Raw genomic sequence first — 22,073 nt, forward strand, 5'->3', positions numbered from 1 at the left:
CTCTTTTTGAACATCAGTGTCCCGTCTTCCCACCTCCAGGCCTTCACTCACCAGTTTGCCTCTGCCTGAAAAACACAAAAGACAAAAACTTTCTCTATTTTATCTTTTCTCAAATATGACCTACCCTGTAGGGCCTATCTCTAACAGTGTTCTGTTGCAAAGTATTTCTCCTGTCAGAAGATCTCTCTTCTTCCTCTGAGTTTTCAAATCATTAACTTTATCTTTCCTAAAATAGCGTGAGATCCCCTTTCAACTATGTGTTATTGGGTATTTCTTCTTATGTTTCCTCCTAGGTCTTAAATTCTAAGTACTCTGAGGACAAAAGCTATTTTGACCCAAGAGATTATCAAGTGCTGCAAGTAGAGAAATAGAAGGTTCCAGAGACAGCAGAACCAAAAAACACAAACTTACAGGTCTGGACTTTTCCCCAATGCTAAGACAAATTTTAGTTAAATGCATTTTTTCTAATTTAAATGTCTTCTTAGTCTGATGTTTGTCATGAGGACAGCGTAGTTGTCAAGGTTGGGAGATGAGTAAAATGGACAGACTAGGTGGGTAAGTTTGGGGAGAAATATTAATATAAGAACTGGAGATAACCATAAACAATCTATCTCAGAGTTCCTGGGTTTGAAGAAAGATCGCATAATAATCATGATTAATTATGAATTCAAAATGAAACAGCATAATGAGTATTTTTTAGTCAGAAAGGTGACTAAAAACATTTATATAGGAACTTATTTTTCTGTGCTGGAATACATACACTCACCCACCCTGCACACCGACCAAAAAAACCTAAATGTACCAAACCAAGCAGAATCAGGACCTTACTGGAAAAATGTAAATACTCTGCAACGGTAGAACTACATTTGCAAAGGAGTAGATAGATTGGCGTTATCCTGAAAACCAGGGCACCAAAACCATCCACGCAGACATCAATTTCCAGCAGAAATGCTGGAGTCTTCCATCCACGCAGACATCAATTTCCAGCAGAAATGCTGGAGTTTCTAACTACGGAGAACTACAGTTTTTCCGGCCCAGTGCACAGCAGAAAATATATATTTTAAAGTGGGCCAAATTTTCCTTGCGTTCCCTCCCTCTTTTTCCTTTCTCCTCGTTTGTCCCCGTCCCCCGGTGTCTGTCACCACACAGGAACTGCTGGGAAAGCGATTGGGCGGCTGGAGGACTCAGTTCCCCGTCCCTAGTCGGGTCGTCGTGGTGGGTGGGACTCAGTATCGAGCTGATTTTCCACGAGCTGGTTTCACTGCAGTTATTCTCCACTCTGGCTGCTAGACTCCGGGCAAAAAGCAGGGAGTCGCCTCGGGAACCCTCCCCTCCCACCCCCCCAAGGCGACCGACCGACTTCTGCGAGGAGGGCGCGCCGCGAGCGGACAGAGGCCCCGAGTGACCTCACCATGGTGCGTTTCAGCCTCTACTTTCTTTTTCAGTCTTTCGTTGCAGGGAAGGGGAGGGGTTCCAAAAAGAAGTCAAAGGCAGCAGGGAGAGGCTGTAAGGGATCCTTGGGGCGGGGGGAGAGAGAGAGAGCGAGATGGAGACGCTAGGAGAGACCCAGGCTGTAGCTGGCTGAGCGTGGGCGCAGCGCGGGAACCGGGTCTGCAGCGCTTTGCGCCCGCCCCGCCTGTTGAGCAGGAGCCGAGTAAGCGCTGGCTGTGGGGAAACCAGTGCAGGGACCCGCAGGTGCCGCCGCCGGGTCTCCTCTCCCGCCCACCGCCCCCTCACCCCCACCCCTGCCGCCCACTCTCCTGCGTTGGCAGCGCGGATCTGCTAGGTGCGCCCTGGAGCTACTGGCGATCCCAGAACGCAGCCCCGAGGTCTAGGACGCAGCCGAGTAAGTGGTCGCCGTGTGCCCGCGCGGGTCAGGGCTGCCAGAGGAGCGGCCCTCTCCGCGGCCCCCGGCCCAGGCCTACCCCCCTTCCCTCTGGGAAGACTTCCTGAGCTCCCAGCTGTCCAGCCCCGGGGCCGGCCGGGTTCCCACGCCAGGGAGGAGCAAGGGCGCAAAGGAGACGGCGCCCGGGGCAGCTTAGGGCCCGGGGGACCCGCGGCGGCCGAGGGCGGAAGGCCAGCCGTGGGTGGGCGCCGGGCCGCGCCGAACTGGCGGCTGCGCTCCAGGGGCCCTGGCGTGAGAACGCGGGGAGCCGGGCGCTGCTCTCCCACGGCCCGGGCGCCGGGGGATCGGAGCCCGCAGAGGGAGGCCGCGCTGCGCCGGTGCGCGGTTCGCGCTCCTACGGGGCGGGCGGCTGCGATCCGGTATAGCTTAGCGGGGCCGCCCTCAAACTTCCTGGGGGACTGCCGGGGCTCCACCGAGGAGTGAATGTGCGTGCGCGCGTGTGTGTCTGTGCGTGTGTGTCGGGGTGTGTGTTCGCGTGTTTGTGAGCGCGCGTGTCGGTGTCGGGGTGCCCGCGCGCGCGTGTAATTGCTGCTTGGGGGGTGTGATTCCCACTGTGATTTGGGGGAGCAGTGAGCAGGGGTCTGCGTCTCCGTGCCCGGAGCCCGTCTTGGATGGGCTGAGCAGCCTCGCGGGGGCACTTGTGTGGAGGCTGCTTTGCACTGCGGTCACGTGGTTTCAGGCTATGGATTCCCTGCGTCTTCTTTTGCTCCCTCACTTCACAGGGTTGTGCCTTCCTTTCACACTTGGTGAACAGTGTGTATCTTCCGAAGTAAACCAGAAGGTTGAACGTGTCGCTTAGTTGTGACTAGTGCATCTTGGTTTCCAACATACCGAACCTCTTCGGAATTTTAAGAAGAACAGGTCATAAAACATAGTTCTAAATTAGAGCTTCATTTATAACGTATCAGAGTCTGTTGTATGATGGTGATTTTATTAAATGTTTACCTCTTCACTAGAACTGCTCTTAGGAGGAACATCTTTGATCCTCTGATGACACATGGGTAACCGTTGGAGTCTTCAAGTGATGGATGTAGATTTTTATATTTTGGTTCACAGTGTAATACTAATCTGTTGCTTTTCCTAAAACGGCTGTTTTTGTTTTGTTTCTTCAGGAGTTGTCATTTCCGGTACTATATTATGAAGAGTGGTAAAAGTCAATAATGGCAACAATATAACAAAAATCTGAATGTCTAAAATTTCAAAGCAAATCTTAATTTGTCAAAAAGCCATGCAAACTTTATTAGGCATTTGGTGAGGTTGCCGGTGTAGTCTGCACTCTGTTCAGTTATTACACAGTTGGTTTGTGGATTGCTTCCAGAGGTCTAGAAATTTTACTCAAACATTTGGGTCGCTGCATTTTAAGGGAGATAATCCAGGGTTCTCAGATAATTTAAAGTGATTTTTGAACCAATAGAAAAATAAAAACCACAGAATTAAACTAAATAAGCTATTCTTTTCATGTCAAAACAGCAGGCTTTTTGCATAAAGCCTGTGTAGGAAAATTCTAGAATAATCAAATATTGTTACAGTAATTAAGCATCTCACATAAAACAGACCCACTTGTATGTTTTAAAATGTATCTGTTAGGAAACTTAAGTAGCTTAAGTTTATTTAATAGAAATTTGTAATTAATAAATGGCTACCTTCTGCTGCTTCTTGTGCTGTAAGATCTTTTTTTCAGTGCATGACAGAGAAAAAAGGAATTTTATTTTTCTTTCATTGAAACCCAACACAAATATAATAGAAAGTACTTATGCATGGTATGGTGTTTTATAATGTATGAATATAAAAAGCACCTTAAAGGTCTGCTACAAGGTACCTGGGTATAAAATAACATGTTCAAGGTACTTTTTTGTCATTCTTGAGAACATAGAAGCAGATGCAGCTTCACAAGTCTTGGTCCTCATATCTCTTATAACTATGGTTTATTAAATGATCTTATGTTAAGACATTATTTTGCAAAACTTTAAATCAATCAATATTGGATTAATTAATTGGAATTATTGGATTAATTAAAATTGGATTTAATCCAATATTGGATTAAGAAGTAAAGAACTAAGTGAATTCAAATTGTTATTTCCATTATGAATGTCAGATTTGCCAGGAAGTTGCTTAGCTTCCTTTTATTTGCTAGGATATGAAACTTTTATGTCAATGATTTTTATACCACTTAATTATAAATATTTACCCAAGCAACTTTTGTTAAACGTTACTATTTATTACTTTATTGCATATTTGTGGAAACATATTTTTCTTTCTAAAATATCAGTAATTTCACTGGTTTTTCGTCTCTGGCCTTCTAGATGTTTTCAGTAAGCATTTGTTAGGTGGCTGGGCGGTAGTTTTGATTGGGTCTCTCCCTCTTGATACAAGAAGAGTTTTTTGGCAATTTTAGGTCTTTAGATGAATAAATTTAGCCACTCATAGACTAGTTGACTCATTTGACACTAGAGTAATTTTTTGGACTAATTTTTTCCTGACTTACATATGCTTCTTCTGTTTTTCTCAAACAGTTTGGAAGTGTCTGACCTAGTTTATTTCTCTGTCCCCTGAGTGTAGGCCAACAGGCTTGCGCTTCCTGTAGCCTTGAGACTTGAGTATGAACAGAATTATTTGCTAGGAGTGAGGGGTTTTAGGCCAGTCACCACCAGCAGCAGTAGGTTATAAAACTGGAGAGACTCTGGGCCATGTACCCCTATAGGCACAACCCCTCCCCTGTGCCTCCCTCCCCGAAATGTAATTATCAACTGCTTGTAGTTGCTTTCCTGGAATTCTTTCTGTTAATAATCTTTTTTTTTCTCTCTCTCTTTTTTAAAATTATTAAAATAAACCCTCCTTTGGAGAAAATTAAAGGGAACTCAAGTTAATTCACTCACCACCTCCTCCTTCTCACCATGGTAGGAATTAGTAAGAAGCCCAGAGAAGACAATGGCTTTGGGAGTGAGCACTCCGGGAAAGGGGTCTGGGCAGACCAGGAAAAGCTTCTTCATTCTGAATGTTTTCCAGGTCTGACATAATTCTGTTTGCCCTTTCGCTGTGCTGCCTTACATCAAAAATACCCATTCAGACAGGTAACCCAGACAGACAAAGACATTTATCATATGATGTCACTTACGTGTGGAATCTAAAAAATTGGTACAAAGGAACTTATTTACAAACCAGAAATAGGCCCACAGACACAGAAAACAAACTTACGGTTACCAAGGCAGAGACGGGAAAGGAAAAATTAGTAGTTTAGGATTAACATACAAAATTACTATATATACATATATATATGTATATATATAAAGTAGGTAAACAATGGAGACCTACTGTATAGCACAGGGAATTATACTCAATGTTTTGTAATAAATTATAAGGGGAAAAGAGTCTGAAAAAGAATATACCTATATATATGTGTGTGTGTGTGTATAACTGGATCACTGTGCTGTACACCTGAAACTGAGACAGCTTTGCAAATAAACTATACTCTAATTAAAAAAATACCTGTTCATATATCTGCATCACTACCAAACTCAAATCACCCTCAGGCTATTCATCCTTGGATTCAAGATGCCTTCCGCAAATGGTGGGTGCCTAACAAGCTTAATTGTGTTATCTTCATAATTATTTTTTTCTTCTTCATAGTTATCAATTCAAGTTTTTTGATGCCTTGGTGCTGTGGGTATTTGGTTTGGGAATACCGTCTCTGGATTAACATCTGTCTTGTGAGGAGCCTGTAGGAAAGAACACTGGTGTGCTTTTTTCCCGTGGGGCTTGCAGCTGGTTCAGAGCTGCTTGTAACTGCTCATTCACCACTGCCCGACTACCTTTTGTCTTTCTAAGTTTACACCATTTACCCTCTCCCCATGACCTGTGCACTTTGACCAACTGTAATTGCCTATAACTTAATTCAACATCTAAGCATTGGATCCACAGGACTGCAGCCCACCTCCCTGGGCCTTTCTGCCTCGCTGAAAAAGCTGAGCATTCATATTCTTTTTCTGACCTCAACCCCTTGTCCTTCCGCTAAACCCCTTTACTCAAAACCACTTACACCCTCCTCTCCCGTGACTACTCCTTAGCCATTTCCAATTTTCTCAGGTTTTCCTGTCTTTACTCAGTGCAGTGATTTTGGCAAGAAATGTCAGCTGTGCTCCATCCCTCTGCTCTCTTGCTGCTAGACCTCTTAGCTCCTGATTCCCTCCAGCTTCAGCTTCAGGGGTGGTTAATGGCTCTAGGCAGTTATTTTATTCTTTCTTGGATAATTCCTATCAATTTCTCCATGAGACATGTAGCAGAGTTTTCCAGTCCAAATTATCTTTAGTTTTTCCATTCTTAGCAGGTGACCTTATTTCCAAATTCAAGGTCGATATTAAGATTGATTTAGCAAGCTACTTACCAAGATTCATCTTGAATGTGGGAGGCATTCCTTAATTTGACGTGTTCTGAGCATAATAATTCTTTTCTTATATTGAGCTATACTATTGGCCTTTATAATACTTATATCCCAATTTTTACCTTTTAGAGTACTTATACAGAAAGCTTTTATATATAATATTTGAGACATGTATGGCTTCCCTGGTAGCTCAGTTGATAAAGAATCCACCTGCAATGCAGAAGACCCTGGTTCGATTCCTGGGTCAGGAAGATACACTGGAGAAGGGATAGGCTACCCACTCCACTATTCTTGGGCTTCCCTGGTGGCTCAGATGGCAAAAGAACCACCTGCAATGTGGGTGACCTGGGTTTGATCCCTGGGTTGGGAAGATCCCCTAGAGAAGGGAACAGTATTCTGGCCTGGAGCATTCCATGGATTGTATAGTCCATGGGGTCTCAAAGAGTCGGACATGAGATCTCTATGGTAATGTTCATTTTCTTCAACTCACCCTTAATTGGCATAGTTTGAGCATCTCATTACCATCAGGGAATTTCTCCTTTGGATGCATTCCTGTTTTTCTGAAAGTGTGGTCCTGAGAGCTGAAGCAAGAGGAAAGGACTAACATAATTAATCTCCTCTGGGTACCATATGGTAAATCATCCTAAAATCAAATCTGCTCTCTCTTCCACTGTATCTTTTGCATCCATACTACACTGTTTAATTAGGCATCTTTTTGCATTTTCCTCTGCAAGTATACTTCTTTTCCTCAGTTTGCACATTTGGCCACTAAATGTGGGACTTTAAAAAATACTTACTGCAACTAAATATAATCTTTACCTTTAGTTAGCCTATTGTTCCAGAGGGTCAGGATATTTTCGGATTTTAATTCAATGACACAAGCTAGCTGTTCCTCTTCATTTAAAGGCATGAGCAGATTTAATCAGGATACAATTAATACCTTCTTTCAATACCTGTGCAGAATGGAGAATGGGCAGAACATTTAGCCCCAGACGCCTCCCCTCACGAGCCCATGAATTAATTAGCCATCTTTAGAAGGCTGTTCATGTTGTGTTATGGTCAAGTAACTCTTTCCTCAGAGTTTACATTCCTTTGTGTGGCCTGAGTGGGTGTATTCTGTGACAGACTTAATCAGATGCCTTGCTGGTATGCATTTCCACTTTCTGCAGACTAGCTATGAAGTAAACCTGTAAAAACAGAAGGAAATAACCCTAGACTCCTCTGTACTGATGGGTTCCTTGTGATGGGTTCCTTGTGTCTCCCTAGCTGGTAGGTAACAATGCTTCACATTTTGGGTGTGTACAAACCATAATGTTGAGAATCTCGTGGCAGTAGAGCCTGGAATCAGTGTTAAGTGCTCTTGGCTAAAGAGTTGATGGAATCCACCTTCTGTATTTTGAGAATTGAGACCATGGCCAGATTCCTTGCTCTCTATCAACACTTCCTTCATCATAATATTTTAAAAGATGATTTTAACTGTTCCCTTATCACATCCACACATGCTTTCAGTACTTTGTGGTGAAATTTTTCCAAATTAATGGATTTAAACTTTTTCGGAATATTTAACTTCATAGTCTTGCTTGGACCTTAAATTTGTTACTTTGATTTTTGTCTTGCTTTTGCCAGGATAATGACATTTTCTTGAAGAGCTGAGATGAAACCATACCAGCATCCGGTAGTTCTGCCTGTCCAGTCAGGAAGCATCGTTTGAATATCTTTGCTGCCAGCAATCAGTGTGCTCTTCCTACAGCTAAAGAACACGGTTAGCACTTCTGTATCTGGCAATAAGAATGAGAATTGAAAGAGCATTTTTTGAATTTGTGATTTTTCGAAAGCTTCAGCTTACTTTATGTTTTAGGACACACTTTTCAGAGGTTAGTCACTCTTTCGTACCCCATGATGAAGTGGATTATGGATTATGTATGTCACTGAGGAAGATGCAAAGTTTATGACAGTCCTGCCTGCAGGAAGTAAAGTCCGTGTGTGGAAAATACCAGCCCCAGAAACAGTCTTAGAATTACACATCAGCACTCGACCGGGAGACTGATATTTGTGCTGCAGTTTTATAAGTTCTCAAGAAACTCAGAAGCCATAGTCCCACAGGAGGGAGATGCTGAAGAAGGCTTTCTGGGGAAGGTCTGGTGCTTAGCAGAGGTTTTACAGCAGGATGAGGTTTCTGGATGTTGCAGGACCCGTGGGGTATAAATATATGGGAGGGCGGAGAGTGTCGGAGGCAGAGGAAAGGAAGGGGCCGTGCAGGAGGCAGCTGGGCGTGTAGGTGTGAGAGGTGTGCAAGGGTGTGTGAGGGTATGTGTGGACGAGAGTGTGTGAAGGTGTGTGTGTGGGGGGGATATGAGAGGGAGAGAGTGTGTGAGGGTGTAAGGGTATGTTAGGGTGAGAGTGTGTGTGTGTGTGTGTGAGAGGGTGTGTGGCCATGTAGGTGTGTGAGTGTGAGAGGGTGTGTGTGAGGCTGTGAATGTGAGTGTGTGAAACCATTTATGGACAGAGAACTGCATTGGCAGTTCTTCACTCCCCGCAGCTCTGTAGTGCCCCTTTGCAGGAAACAGGGTGACATCCCATCCTTTTCTAGATTCCCTGCCCCTCTCTGGGTTTCAGGGAGGCTGGTACCTACTCAGCCTTTACATCTCAATCTGGGCTCTGCTACTCAGAACCTTCATTGCTCTTCCACATCTGCAAGAGCTTGTTATGTTTCTCTGCACCTCCCAGTTCATCCCCCGTCCTATTATTATCCTCTGCTATAATTTATTTATTGGACTATAGTTGATTTACATATTGTGTTAGTTTCAGGTGTATAGCAAAGTCAATCAGTTATACATATACATACATATATATCTATTCTTTTCAGATTCTTCACCCTTACACATTATTACAAAATATTGAGTATAGTTCCCTGTGCTATACAGTAGGTCCTTGTTTATCTATTTTATATATAATAGTGTGTGTATGTTCATCCCAAACTCCTGATTTCTCTCTCTCTCCCTCCCTTTCCCCTTTGGTAGCCATAAGTTTGTTTTCTATGTCTGTGGGTCTGTTTCTGTTTTGTAAACAAGTTTATTTGTACCATTTTTAGATTCCACGTATAAACAATATCATATGGTATTTGTGTTTCTCTGTCTTATCCTCTGCTGTAATCACTTCCTGAATTGTCTGCCATGAGAGGAGGTACCATCTCAGGTTAGTTCCCATTCTGTTCACAGACATGTAATAGAAGTGCTCCAGAGATCATGAGCATTCGATTGATATTGTGTGATGTGAAATGGGCAGCTGGGAGCAGTGAATGCTGGAGAATATTGGTAAAAAGATTTATAGTAAAATGGGGTTAGGTTACAAGATCAGGATGACCACTGAACCTGTCTTTATTAGGTTATGTGAAACCATTTTGTTTTTTTGAGTTTTGGGAAAGAGCTGTGTGGTTTAGGCACCACTTTTAATTAGACTTGCATACATCAATTTGAACACTTTGGAGTTTGGGATGCATCTCTAGACGTAACAGGGAAATTGTGTGGCTCCTCACCTTGCATCAGGTGTTTCCATCCATGAGGTTGACAAACCTTAGAACTTTAATATTCTGTCTTTTAAAAAGATTTGTTTACTTATTTGGCTGCATTGGATCTTTTGTTGCAGCGCACAGACTCTCTAACTGTGGCTCATGGGCTTAGTCACTTCACAGCATGGGGGTTCCTCATTTCCTAACAAGGCATCAAACCTGTGTCCCCTGCATTGCAAGGCAGATTCTTAACCCCTGGACCACCAGGGCAGTCCCAATGCTGTGTATTTTTATTAGTTATGTTGTGTTACTGGTCTAATTTTATGTGTATGCACTGGAATTGTTAGCTCCTTATTCTCAATTTTCAAACATTTTGCAACTTCAAATATGCTTGTTATAAGTAGTTAAATGATATGTGGCTCATATGATTAAGTTAAGTAAACATGGGACACAGAATTTCACTGTTCCATTAGTATAATATGAACTTGTAAGTTGTGTATTTGTGAATATAAAGCTTAACATAGGTTAATTCTTCACCATGGATGAAGAATTTAGAGGATTACAAATGTAACATGGAAGACACTTAGATGAACATACTAACATTATTGAGACTTGATGTGTCAAGATTTGAAGCAACAAATTTTTATGCTGTATTAGCACTGTATGTTTCCAAGTGTGATCAGCAAAAGGCCGTCCTCCCCATGAAAACTCTGGGTAAAAATTCATTTTTATCAATGTCTTAAAATATTTGCAGTCTAATGATAATTAACATTCTTCTTTGTTCATCTCCACAGCAAGTAACAGTTTAAGATGCCACAGCCTTTATTTCTGGGTCTTTTTTGTGGGGACTGTTTAGAATAATGTTCTTAAGCTCTTACTGTGTCATTTTATGCTAAAGAATTTTCCCAGTAGAGCAAGATGTCCAGAACTATCTGAGGGTAGCAGGTCATCCTAGCTGAAGTCACTATCTCTCCCCGCCTCTGTCCCAGTTTATCTTGCTTAGGTTGGATTATCCCTACAACTCACCTGATGGCTTGGCCAGGAGCAAGAAGGCCGGGTATCACAGGTGTCATAAGGTCATGCTCTACAAAAGATTCTCTTCCATTGGTCCTGCCCCACGGTCAACTCTTTTGGATTGATCCATTCTTTTGGAGTGGACACGGGGTAACTATTCTGTATTTTTCTTCCCTATTAGTTTTCTTCTTTGCTGACTAAGGAATGTCTTAACTGGAGGTGGCTAGAACATTTTTGCTCACCTGCCTTGATTATCTATCTAAATCAAACCAAGTAAAATATGTTTAGTTCTTGTCTTAATATTGGCTCTGTTTCAATGCATAGTGGATGTTGGGAGCTGGGGTGCTGTCAATCTGTTTTACACACAGTAAAATGGCATTTGGCTGTTTTTTTTTTTTTTGTAGTAGCTGTCCTTGATAAATAAGCATTGGTCATTGCATGAGTACCAAGAATTTTTGCTGCATGCTAGGTGTCACACACCCTTTTAAGTGGTGTAGAAACCCCGCGATGCTCACAACATCAAGTGGATAATCTGACAGCGTACTTGACGACGAACTCTGGTCTCACGTTTCAGTCATGCTCCTACTTGAACACTGTGTTACAGCTAAATTGTCTTGGCTGCAATTTATCACCAGACTCTTTCTTATTTTACCTTTTTCCTTTGCACAAATTTTTCTGCTCCCTGGAATCCTTTTTCTTGTTTCCTATGCTTTGTTATTCTTACTTACTCAACAAGGCTCATCTTAAGTCATTTATTTGAGGAAGCACTTACCAAAGTACGGTGTCAGGGTTAAAACAGGCTTTTCTGTGTCCCCATGACACAGAACACCTCATAATAGAGCACACTTCACTAAATTTGTATGTTTTTATTCTGTCCACACACTGACTCCTACATGAGACTCTCCTTTATGGTCTAGTGTTGGCTTGTTTTCGTTTGGTTTCGTTTTTAATCCCTGAAACCTCGTCCCTTAGAACGCAGCCATAGGTGCTTAATAAATAACTTGCAGGATGTATGAACAAATGAATAAATGAATGGTTGGATGGATGGGTAAATCCAGGAGTTCAGAGAGACAAAAAGATTAAAGATTTTATGTAGGTAGAATAATTATAAAGAAAGATCTTAAAGAAAGCATGGACTTCCCAGGGGGCACAGTAGTAAAGAATCTGCCTGCCAATGCAGGAGATGCAAGAGACGCAGGTTTGTTCCCTAGGTCCAGAAGATCCCCTAGAGTAGGAAAAGGCAACCTACTCCAGTATTCTTGCCTGGAAAATCCTATGGACAGAGGAGCCTGGAGGGCTACAGTCCATAGGGCCGCAAAGAGTTGGACACAACTGAATGACTGAACACAAAGAAAGCACTTGTGATGAATTCCAGGGCAGAATATGAGCTTTAAGAGGAAAGTTATAGTCTCGTCCAGGAGAGACTGGAGAGAAGCATGCATCCTTGGTCGATGGAGAGTGAGTGTGAGATGAAGGTAAAGCGGTGGTATAGCGACATGGTTAGTGAGACTTAAAGTCTTTCATCTGTGAGCAGTAACTATGCATTTGGTAAAAGAATTCACATCGTATATAATTGTTTGAAATAAAAAGGAATATATTTTCAATATTTAACACATTCAGGTTGTTCCAATTGAAATGTATGAAAAAATCCAGCCTTACCCTGAAGCACAATTGAACAGAGAGGAGTGGTTTCATGTGTCTTAATACAGCTATAGATATTCTTTTGGTATAAAAATTTTGAAATTTGAGAAGTGATCATTTCATAAAGGTTGCTTGCCATATAGGATCTGAAACCATTAAAATCCATCCTTCTGTGAATGGAGCCTTTATTCCTGCATGAGTTTGGAACATCATGGTCACTGGAAAATTCTGGTCCCCTTGTTCTGCAGATCTTCCAGATGTTGACAAACTACACTTTATTATAGAATAGCAGAATAATCACATTAATTAATATCACCATGACCTCATCAAGAAAACTTGAAGTATTGGGAAGCTGTCCAACTACTATGGTAGATGTACATGGTGCAGCTGTGGGTTGAGGAAGTTTTCCAGTTCCCTCTTTTCAAGCCAAAAATCTGTCCTTAAATAGAAGAAAACTATAAATAAATTATTCTTTAAATTAGAATAAATATTATTAAATTCTAAAATAATAACTATTAAGCTGAAAATTTCAAATTAAGAAAAGTTATTATAATTAACATCACTGCAAAACAAAACCCACAAGAGTGGTTACTTCTTGTGTTTACATATAGGTGTAAGAACAACTTGAGAATTTCAGAATAAAAAGTTATTGGACAATAATGAAGTTAACAGAGATCAGAGCAAGTATAACCAATGAGAGGGAGAAGGAGCACAGTAGAAGTTCTGAGAACAAACTGAGTTAACCCCCCAAAATACATACATTTATAACACTCATACCCTAAAGCTCCTACCCTAGAAAAGTCTACACAGGCAGCATTTCATTAGTTGTAGAATGATGACATTGCAGCTGTCATGTGACTTCCAGGAAGCTGCACAGTGCCGTTGGGAGAGAATGAGAATGGGAAGGACACGGGGTATCTGAGTGCTGGCATGAAAGCAGCTCTGACCTTGCACATCCTGTGAGTGACCCTTGAGACATCCCCCACGGTGTGCAGAACTTTGCACACTTTGACAACTACTGCTTTGGTAACCAAGCCTTGAACAAAGAAACATCAAGGGGCTAGAAAGATGTAAACCTAATTTCAGGCAATAGTAGTCAACGTTCATTAAGTACATACTATTTTCCAAGCACTGGTAAAACTGAATTACCCTTCTTGAACCCCCCCCCCCCCGGAATTGTTCTACCCTCATCATTTAATTTAAGATGCAAAGAAGCACAGTCAAGAGCAGAAAAGTAATTTGCCTAAATGCCATACGTCAAATTAGTGGTGGAACCAGTCTTTTTAGCCAGGCATCGTCTAAAAACCTATGCTTACCACCTTAACTGCTTACATATAAGTGTTTCTGATGGTTTGCATATGATCAATAGTGTTTGTTTTTAAAATAGTCAGATTAGACTCTGTAGCATAATGAGCTTTAGAGTTAAGTTTATGCTCTATGAACTTCCATATAAAATACATAAGACAAGAAAAATTAATACATTTAGTACAAATGATAGAAATCCAGTTAAATTAAAGTAAAAGTATCTTTAAATTCTCTACCAGTCTAAAGTTATGACTTTAATGTTAGGAAATTGTTTTCATGTTAACTCTTGAAGAATATTTTGTTGGATTTACAATTTAAGGTAAAGAGAGTTTTTTTCTTCTTTCAGTCCATACATTTTTGTTGCGCTATCTGCTAGTCTCTATTGCTTTGGTGAAAAGTAAGTACAGATCATATCATTTCCTCTCTATTTCTTTTGTTTTTTTAACCTCTGGATTTTTTTAAAAAGTTTTCTTTTTATCTTTGAATTTCAGAGATTTGATAACATTATACCTAGGTGTAGTTTTCTTTGTGTTTATCATGTGTGGGTTTTAATGAACTTCTTGGATCTGTGTTTGATACTATCATCAAATATGGAATATTTCCAGCCATCATTTGTTCAAATATTTTTCTACTTCCATTTCCTCTCTTTTTTTCTGGACTCTAAATGCATATATGTTAGGCCTTTAGATGTTGTCCTACAGATTTCAGATCTGTTTGATCACTCTTTGTTCTCTTTGTGGCTTTGTTGGAATTATTTCTGTTAACCTGACTTCATGTTCACTGATCCTTTCCTCTGATGTTAAATGGAATTCTTTATTTCTTCTGCTGTGATTTTGCCTTTTTAGCATGTCCAATTGTTTCTTTTTCTTTGTATTCTGTTTCTTAATGGAAACTCCCTCTTATGTCTGCTACTAAGCTATACCACTGGATTCTAATATATATTTCTCATGGTTGTTTTAAAGTTCTGTCCGATAACAGCATCTGGGCCATTTCTTGGTCTCTTTCTGTTGACTGTTTTCTCTTGATTGTGGGTCACTTTTTTCTTCCTCTCCTCATGTCCTGTATCTGGTGTGTGTGTCATATACCATATATGCATGTTCGCTGAGGGGTTCTTGTTCTGGTCTCTCCTGCAGCTGCTAAAAGTGATAAAAAGCCTCTGGCCTGTGGGAGATTTTGCATCTTCCACTACTTCTTCTGGGATGAAAATAGCGCAGGTCTCATCTCTCCCGGGGCTTCTTGTCTATTTACTTTGGAATTTAGTTCATTTAGGTTTCTTGTAGTCCTCCACTGAGTTTTTTTCCCCTTAAACTTGGCTAAGGTACAACATATATTAATACAAACAACCTCAAATACAAAAAATAGTCAATAATTAGATAAGATTTGACAGCTGTACACGTGCATGAAACCACCGCCACAATCCAGATGAAAATCACTTCTGTTATTTCTTCTGTGTCCTTTTCCAATCAGCACCCTGTCCTCTATTTGCAAGAAATCGTTGATCGGCTGTCTGCAGGTATAGGTTTGCTTGCAGTGCTTAGATTTTATACAAAGTAATATTTCATTGTGGACTCATGTGTGCAGTCCCATTCACTCACATAATGGCTTTGAGATTTATCTTTGTTGCATGTGTCTGCTGGATAATAGTCCTTTGCACTGTATGGCTATTCAGCATCTTTTTCATTCATTCATGTGATCAAAGCCATCTCAATTGTTTCCAGTTTTTGACTATTACAAGTAAAGCTGCTTCATGAATATCTGTGTTCAAGCCTTTGTTTGTATATATATTTACCTTCCTCATGAGTAATTACCTAGAAATGGAATAGCTGGGTGGTATGATAGGTTATGTCAGCATTTTCAGAAACAACCAAATTGCTTTCCAAAGTGATTGTTCATTTTTTCATTCCCACCAGCAGTTTATGAAAAATTCCAGTTATTCCCTATCATCATAAAGTCTTGACATTGTCACTTTTAAATTTTAGACATTTTAATGGGTTTTTGTCTCATGACTAATATTATTGACATAAAGAGATGTTTATTGGTTAGTATTAGGTTTAGGTGAGGTCATAGGGTGGGAGTGTTATCAAGTACAAGCTTGTACAGCTTGCTGCATGACAGGCCAATAAATCCAGTGATGAGTTGTTGGGACAAGGAATATTGGCTTTATTCAGAAAGCGACCAGATCAAGAAGACGGTGGACTTGTGTCCCAAAGAACCATCTTCCCTGGGTTTGGATTCTAGTTTATTTTGTAAAGCAAAGAGGTGGAGGTGAGGCAGTAAAGTATAAAAGGTGATTTTTTGTTGTTGTTGTTCAGTTTCTCAGTCATGTTTGATTCTTTGCAACCCCATGGACTGCAGCATGCCAGGTTTCCCTATCCTTCACCATCTCCTGGAGTTTACTCAAACATGTCCATTGAGTCTATGATGCCATCCAACCATCTCATCCTCTGTCATCCCCTTCTCTTCCTGCCTTCAATCCTTCCAAGCATCAGGTCTGTTCTAATAGAATAGAGTAGAATAGGTCTGTGGCCAAAGTATTGGAGCTTCAGCTTCAGCATCAGTCCTTCCAGTGAATATTCAGGATTGGTTTCCTTTCGGATTGACTGGTTTGATCTCCTTGCTGTCCAAGGGACTCTCAAGAATCTTCTCCAACACCACAGTTCGAAAGCATCAATTCTTTGGTGCTCAGCCTTCTTTATGGTCCAACTTTCACATCCGTACATGACCACTAGAAAAACCATAGCTTTGACTATATGGACCTTTGTTGGCAAAGTAATGTCTCTGCTTTAATACACTGTCTAAATTTGTCATAGCTTTTCTTCCGAGAAGCAAGTGTCTTTTAATTTCATGGCTGCAGTCACCATCCACAGTGATTTTGGAGCCCAAGAAAATAAAGTCTGTCACTGTTTCTATTGTTTCCCCATCTATTTGCCATGAAGTGATGGGACCAGATGCCATGATCTTAGTTTTTTGAATGTTGAGTTTTATGCCAGCTTTTTTACTCTCCTCTTTCACCTTCATCAAGAGTCTCTTAATAAATTATTGCAAATATTTTGTGGTTCCAGACAGACCCTGGAGAAGATGGGTTAACTTTTTCTTTCTTTCAGCCGTTCACAGGTGGGCCTCCTCAGAATGTTTCCTGTGAGCTGAACAAAGGTATTTTTAACTTAATGCTCAGGCATGGGAAGCATTGTTCCCAGAGACAGTCCATTTTGTACACTTCCAACTATAGGAATAGATATCCCAGCTATTGTACACTTCCATCCCTTTAGTGATTCATTTGTAGCAAAAGCAATAGAACACAAAGAGTAGAGAAAAAGAAGCAGTTCCAATATGGAGTCAGATGTGTTCTTCCCTATTACAGTAACTTATGATGGGGTTGGTGCCCTTTTAACAAGAGACACCCGAGAACTATCATTCTCTCTGTCTCTCTTTTTCTCCCCCTCATGTGAAGGCACTGTGAGAAGGTAGGCATCTGCAAGCCAAAAAGACAGCTCTCCCCAAAACTCATCCATGCTCACACCATGAAATTGGTCTCCCACCTGTAGAACCTGAGAAAATGCGTTAATATTTCTCAGGCCACCATGGTTACCCAGTTTATGGTGCTGTGTTATGGCAGCCTGTCTGACCACCATACCCTGACTCTCTTCAGCCTCCCAACAAACACCTCTTTTTGAACAGTGCCCTCTTCTTTTTCCTTCTCAGCACACTTTTCTGATTTCTGCTTCTCCATCTGAGTCATAACACCCTTAAGTATGAATATTCCCCAGAATCTTCCGCTTGGCTATTTTCTATTTCTTTTGTTGCCCTTTAACATTGAACAGTTTGAGTTAAAGTCCTGATGTGAATGACTTCCTCTATGTGGAGAACCACAGATTCATATCTCTAATCTGTTTTACGCTATTTAATTAAAGACTTGAATTTTTAGATGTATCTCTACACAGATGTCCCACTTAACAGTTCAGATCCATGTGTACAAAACACAGTGGACCATCCTTCTCTCAACCTGGCTTCTGCTGCCAGTTTCTATTCATGGCACATCATCCTCCCAGGCAGAACTTGAGTCATCCTGGTCCTTGGACCTAGTCAGTTGCCACTGATGCCAACTTTAATTTTGGACTATCTCTGGCACCGTCATTTCCTGCGCTCCCCACAACTTCCTGTATCCCCTCCGTTCACCCACACTGTCCTTCTTTCATGGCATGCCCTTCTGCTCATGACTTCATGTCCAATCTCTTGTCATTTTCATATGACCTTAGTGAACTTCATGCATTTCTATGTGCAGTGAGATTTTTTTCCCTTCCCCAAAAGGTAAACATTAGGTAATAAAATGGAAAAGGAAGATAATTGACAAATATAATAAAAATGAATAGGACAGCTCATACAAAATAAAATAGAAAAGGAAAATATATAGGAAAACATTTTCAAAATAATTTCTTCTCTAGTTGTTACATATTTGTGGTTGTGTTGCATGTTCAGAAGGACCTAGGGAAAATAAAGGGAAAAGATGGAGTGACCCATATAATAAGGACTTAATACATCTATATCCCTTCCGTGTTTATACCAGATGACTCCAAGCTGATAGTCTTGTCTTTTAATTTCAGCATAAAATAATGTATTAGAAGCCTACAGCTGGATAAATTGTGACCTGTGCTGGCTTGTTAGATTAAGGCTGGAAACATACTTAACTTTCAATTAAGTGGCAGAGACAGGGTAATGAATAAGTCAGGCTATTTAGAAAATATGTTTGGAGAATTAAAGAAAGACTAAAGATAGCTTCTTGAGAAAGTGCAAAAGGTGATGAGAAAATCATGAAAAAGAGCCTGGGGAAATGTTTTAGAAGCTGTAGCTGCCAAAACAATTTTATAGTGTGTGTTCATATCGGTGTGGCATGAAGATGAAGTGTAGCATATACAGTAACTTTCAGGTGTGAAACTTGAGCTCAGAGCACCAAGTGTGAAGTTCTTAAAGCCATTGCAGCTGCGGTGGGGGGCCCACAGAAGATGGGGGCTTCCCAACATTTCAGTTGAGGAGGCGATCAGAGTGGATGGAAGTGAACTCTGGATTCCAGGTCAAATGGCGTCCCTTTCTGAGTAACCTCTGACCCTCAGCAGCTTTGGGTTTGGGCCAAGTCACAAGAATCTGGATTTCTGTTCTGCCATCTGTGAGTGGGAAGAATTGCAGTAAATAATCTCTAATGTCTCTTCAAGCTCTGAACTCGTGTTATGTAAATGCTGTGTCTTTGTGTTGACTTTTGTGTAAACGATGCTGAAACGAAGGAGAAGCATTGTTTGGGTTCACTGTGAACAGGAAAGTTTCTTGGAACTTTCCCTGTTTCCAGGCAGTTAGAGACGAGAAGGCCTTAAAACAATGTTGTTGTGGTTTTGGATTTAATGGGAAAGGACTCACTCTCTCAACATGTCCTTTGTGGTTTCCAGATATATACCTGCAAATCCACGCTCAGAAGCCAAGTGTCATTTCTGGTAATGATTTCTTCTGAACCAATGTGGCTCAGATGGTAAAGAATCTGCCTGCAAATGCAGGAGACCCGGGTTCGATCCCTGGGTCGGGAAGATCTCCTGGAGGAGGGCATGGCAAGCCACTCCAGTGTTCTTGCCTGGAGAATCCCATGGACAGATGAGCCTGGTGGGCTATAGTCCATGGGGTCTCAAAGAGTCGGACACAGCTGAGCGACTAACACTTTCAATCATAATGTAAAAATTCAGAAAGAATTGAATTTCTGTTGGAATTTGCCACATTTCTTTGGCTGGCCTGGTTCCAGCATAAGCTTCAAGCATTGTGTGTCAGTGTCAATGACAAAAGACTGTTTTCTGTCTCAAGAATCAGAAAGAGCTGAACAGAATACTTGAGAAGGCCCCTTCCTGCCCGGTGGCCTCTAAAGGGTCGGTGGCTTGTGCCCCGTGGAGCTACCAGAGAGACTCTCCTCCCGTGTTGCCAGGACGGAGCCCTGGGTGAATGGTAGGGGAGGGGGAGGGGGAGTCTTACTCAAAATCTAACACTCTTCTGTGTCAGCGTTATTCCGATCCCCTCTATTTTTTCATCTTTTTAAGTCTTTTCTTTAGGATTTTAAAGGAAAATTTCTCAGAAAAATATACTTTCCTTTAATTTATTCCTCTGCTTTATTTACCATAAAGACCCCTTAAATGTGTCAGAGACACCCACAGACTTTCTAGTTGTCTTCTGACTCTACTTGCTTCCCCAAACCATAGAGATAAAAGTAAAATTTTGCACAATGGGGTCTCATGAGAGTTCACGGGGTCCTGAGAGGGCATCTCACACCTGCATTTCTGAGGTGTCCCGGCTTCATTCCTTCGGTCCACAGGCCCAATGGCAGGTAAATTTAATCTTTGTTTCCCCAGACTGTATGTACTGGTGGAGGAATTTGAGGAATAATCCCTGTGATATAGAAAAGGTCCCCTGTTTTTCAAAGGCACCCTAGCACACTGGGCTTATAATCAGATGGGCCTGGGTTCACTTCTTGTTTCTGCCACTCACTAGCAATGATCAAGGACAAATAATCTATGTTTTAGATTCTTTTTATGTAAAAGATATAAATACACACTCCCCATAGGATGGTAGTGATGATTCAAGGAGATAATGTATATGATGTTTTTTAAGATCAGCAAACTGATTCTATAAAGGATCAGACAGTAGATAGTTTTGGCTTTGGTGGCCTTGAGGTCTCTCACAATTACTCAGTTCTGCCACTGTCGTTCCAAAGCTGCAGCCTTAGGCCACGTGCAAATGAATGAACTTGTAAACATGAAAACCTCTGTTTTCCCTGTATTATCAGTACTTCACTTCCAACACCAAATGTGTTTGTTTCCTCTCCCCAGAAATTGCAACACCAGCTGGGTGTCCTACAGTTTAATTCAGTTCTGACACCATATCCCTAGAGTTAGTGTCAGCTCTCTTAGGTTGAGGGCACAGTCGCACAAGACTGCCCCGGCTTCAGATCCTAATCTCACATTCATGCTTCTGGTGCTTCTGATCAACTAACCGTGAATGAAAGGTCCGCACATCTCCCCTCTTTGCGTTCCATAATATGCTAGACGAGCTCACAGAATTCAGGAAAATAGCTTGCTTACTGTATACCCATTTATTATAAAAGGATACAATTCAAGAACAGTCAAATGGAAGAGACACACAGGGAAGGTGTGGGGAAGGACCTGGAACTTCATGGGCTCTGGGCGCCCCACCCTCCTAGCACCTCCACATATTCCCCAGCCCAGGAGCTTGCCACCACAGTTGGGGTTTTCTATGGAGGCTTCATTATGTAGGCATGATGGTTAAATCATTGGTCATCATTTGCAGAGACGTGGATGGACTTAGAGACTCACACAGAGTGAAATATGTCAGAGTAAAACAAATATGATGTAATATCACTTATACATGAAATCTAGAACAATGGTGCAAATGAACCTGTTTGCAAAGCTGAAAGAGAGACACATGTGGATACCAAGGGGGCAGGGGTGGGTGGGATGAATTGGGAGATTGAGGTTGACATATACACACGACTATGTATAGAATAGATAACAAATGGGAACCTGCTGTATAGCATGGGGGACTCTACTCAGTGCCCTGTGGTGACCTAAATGGGAAGCAAATCCAAAAAAGGCAGATATATGTATACGTATGGCTGATTCACTTTGCTGTACAGCAGAAACTAACACAACATTTTAAAGCAACTATACCCAAATAAAAATTAATCAAAAAAATAAAAGCGCAAAAAAAAAAAAAGAAAAATCATTGGCTGTTAGTGATTAACTCAAACTTCAGCCTCTCCTTCCCCTACCCACCAGAGACTTGGGTGGGATGTGAAGTCCCAGCCCTCTAATCCCACGTGCTTGCTGTGTCCTAGGCGACCCAGGGGCCCTGGCCACCAGCTCCCTCATTAGCATTAAAAAAAGACCATCACTCTGGAGATTCCGAGGGTTTAGGGAGCTGTGTGCCAGGAAATAGAAAAGAGCAAGAGTGGGCAGAGACCAAATATATATGTCTTATTATGGCACAACGTGGCCGTGTTCCAGTGAAACTGTATTTATGGACATGGAAATTTGAATTTCATGTTGTGCTCATTTATCATGAAATATTCTTTTGGTTTTCCTTCACTTCATCATATGAAGACCATTCTTAGCACAAGGGCTGGACAAAAACAGACAGCAGGCTGGATTTGACCCACAGGCCATGGTCTGCCAACCCCGCCTGAGTTTCCGGGTCTTCCTCGGGGCTGGTTTACCTTCCTCTGACCCTCCCACTATTCCAGGACCAGCGTCTCCTCCACCACCCATGCCTCCGTCATT

At 41.5% G+C, this 22,073-nt stretch overlaps 1 protein-coding gene across 4 annotated transcripts in view; it reads left to right on the top strand.

The window, feature by feature from the left end:
* The first annotated feature begins 1,194 nt into the window (after positions 1–1,194).
* The window catches only part of GUCY1A1 (guanylate cyclase 1 soluble subunit alpha 1), a 63,387-nt gene continuing 42,508 nt past the window's right edge, over positions 1,195–22,073 (top strand). The window contains exons 1-2 of one of the 4 annotated variants that reach the window (XM_081544521.1): positions 1,195–1,415; positions 7,911–8,046. The gene's annotated coding sequence lies outside the window, so the exon portion shown is untranslated. Of the gene's footprint in view, positions 1,416–1,443; positions 1,847–7,910; positions 8,047–22,073 lie in introns of those variants that run through there. The other 3 variants (XM_081544520.1, XM_081544518.1, XM_081544519.1) reach the window with 3 other exon arrangements.

The sequence above is a fragment of the Giraffa tippelskirchi genome, chromosome 11 (genome assembly GCF_054371585.1).
Source record: "Giraffa tippelskirchi isolate mGirTip1 chromosome 11, T2T-mGirTip1v1.2.pri, whole genome shotgun sequence".
Classification (NCBI taxonomy): Eukaryota; Metazoa; Chordata; class Mammalia; order Artiodactyla; family Giraffidae; genus Giraffa; species Giraffa tippelskirchi.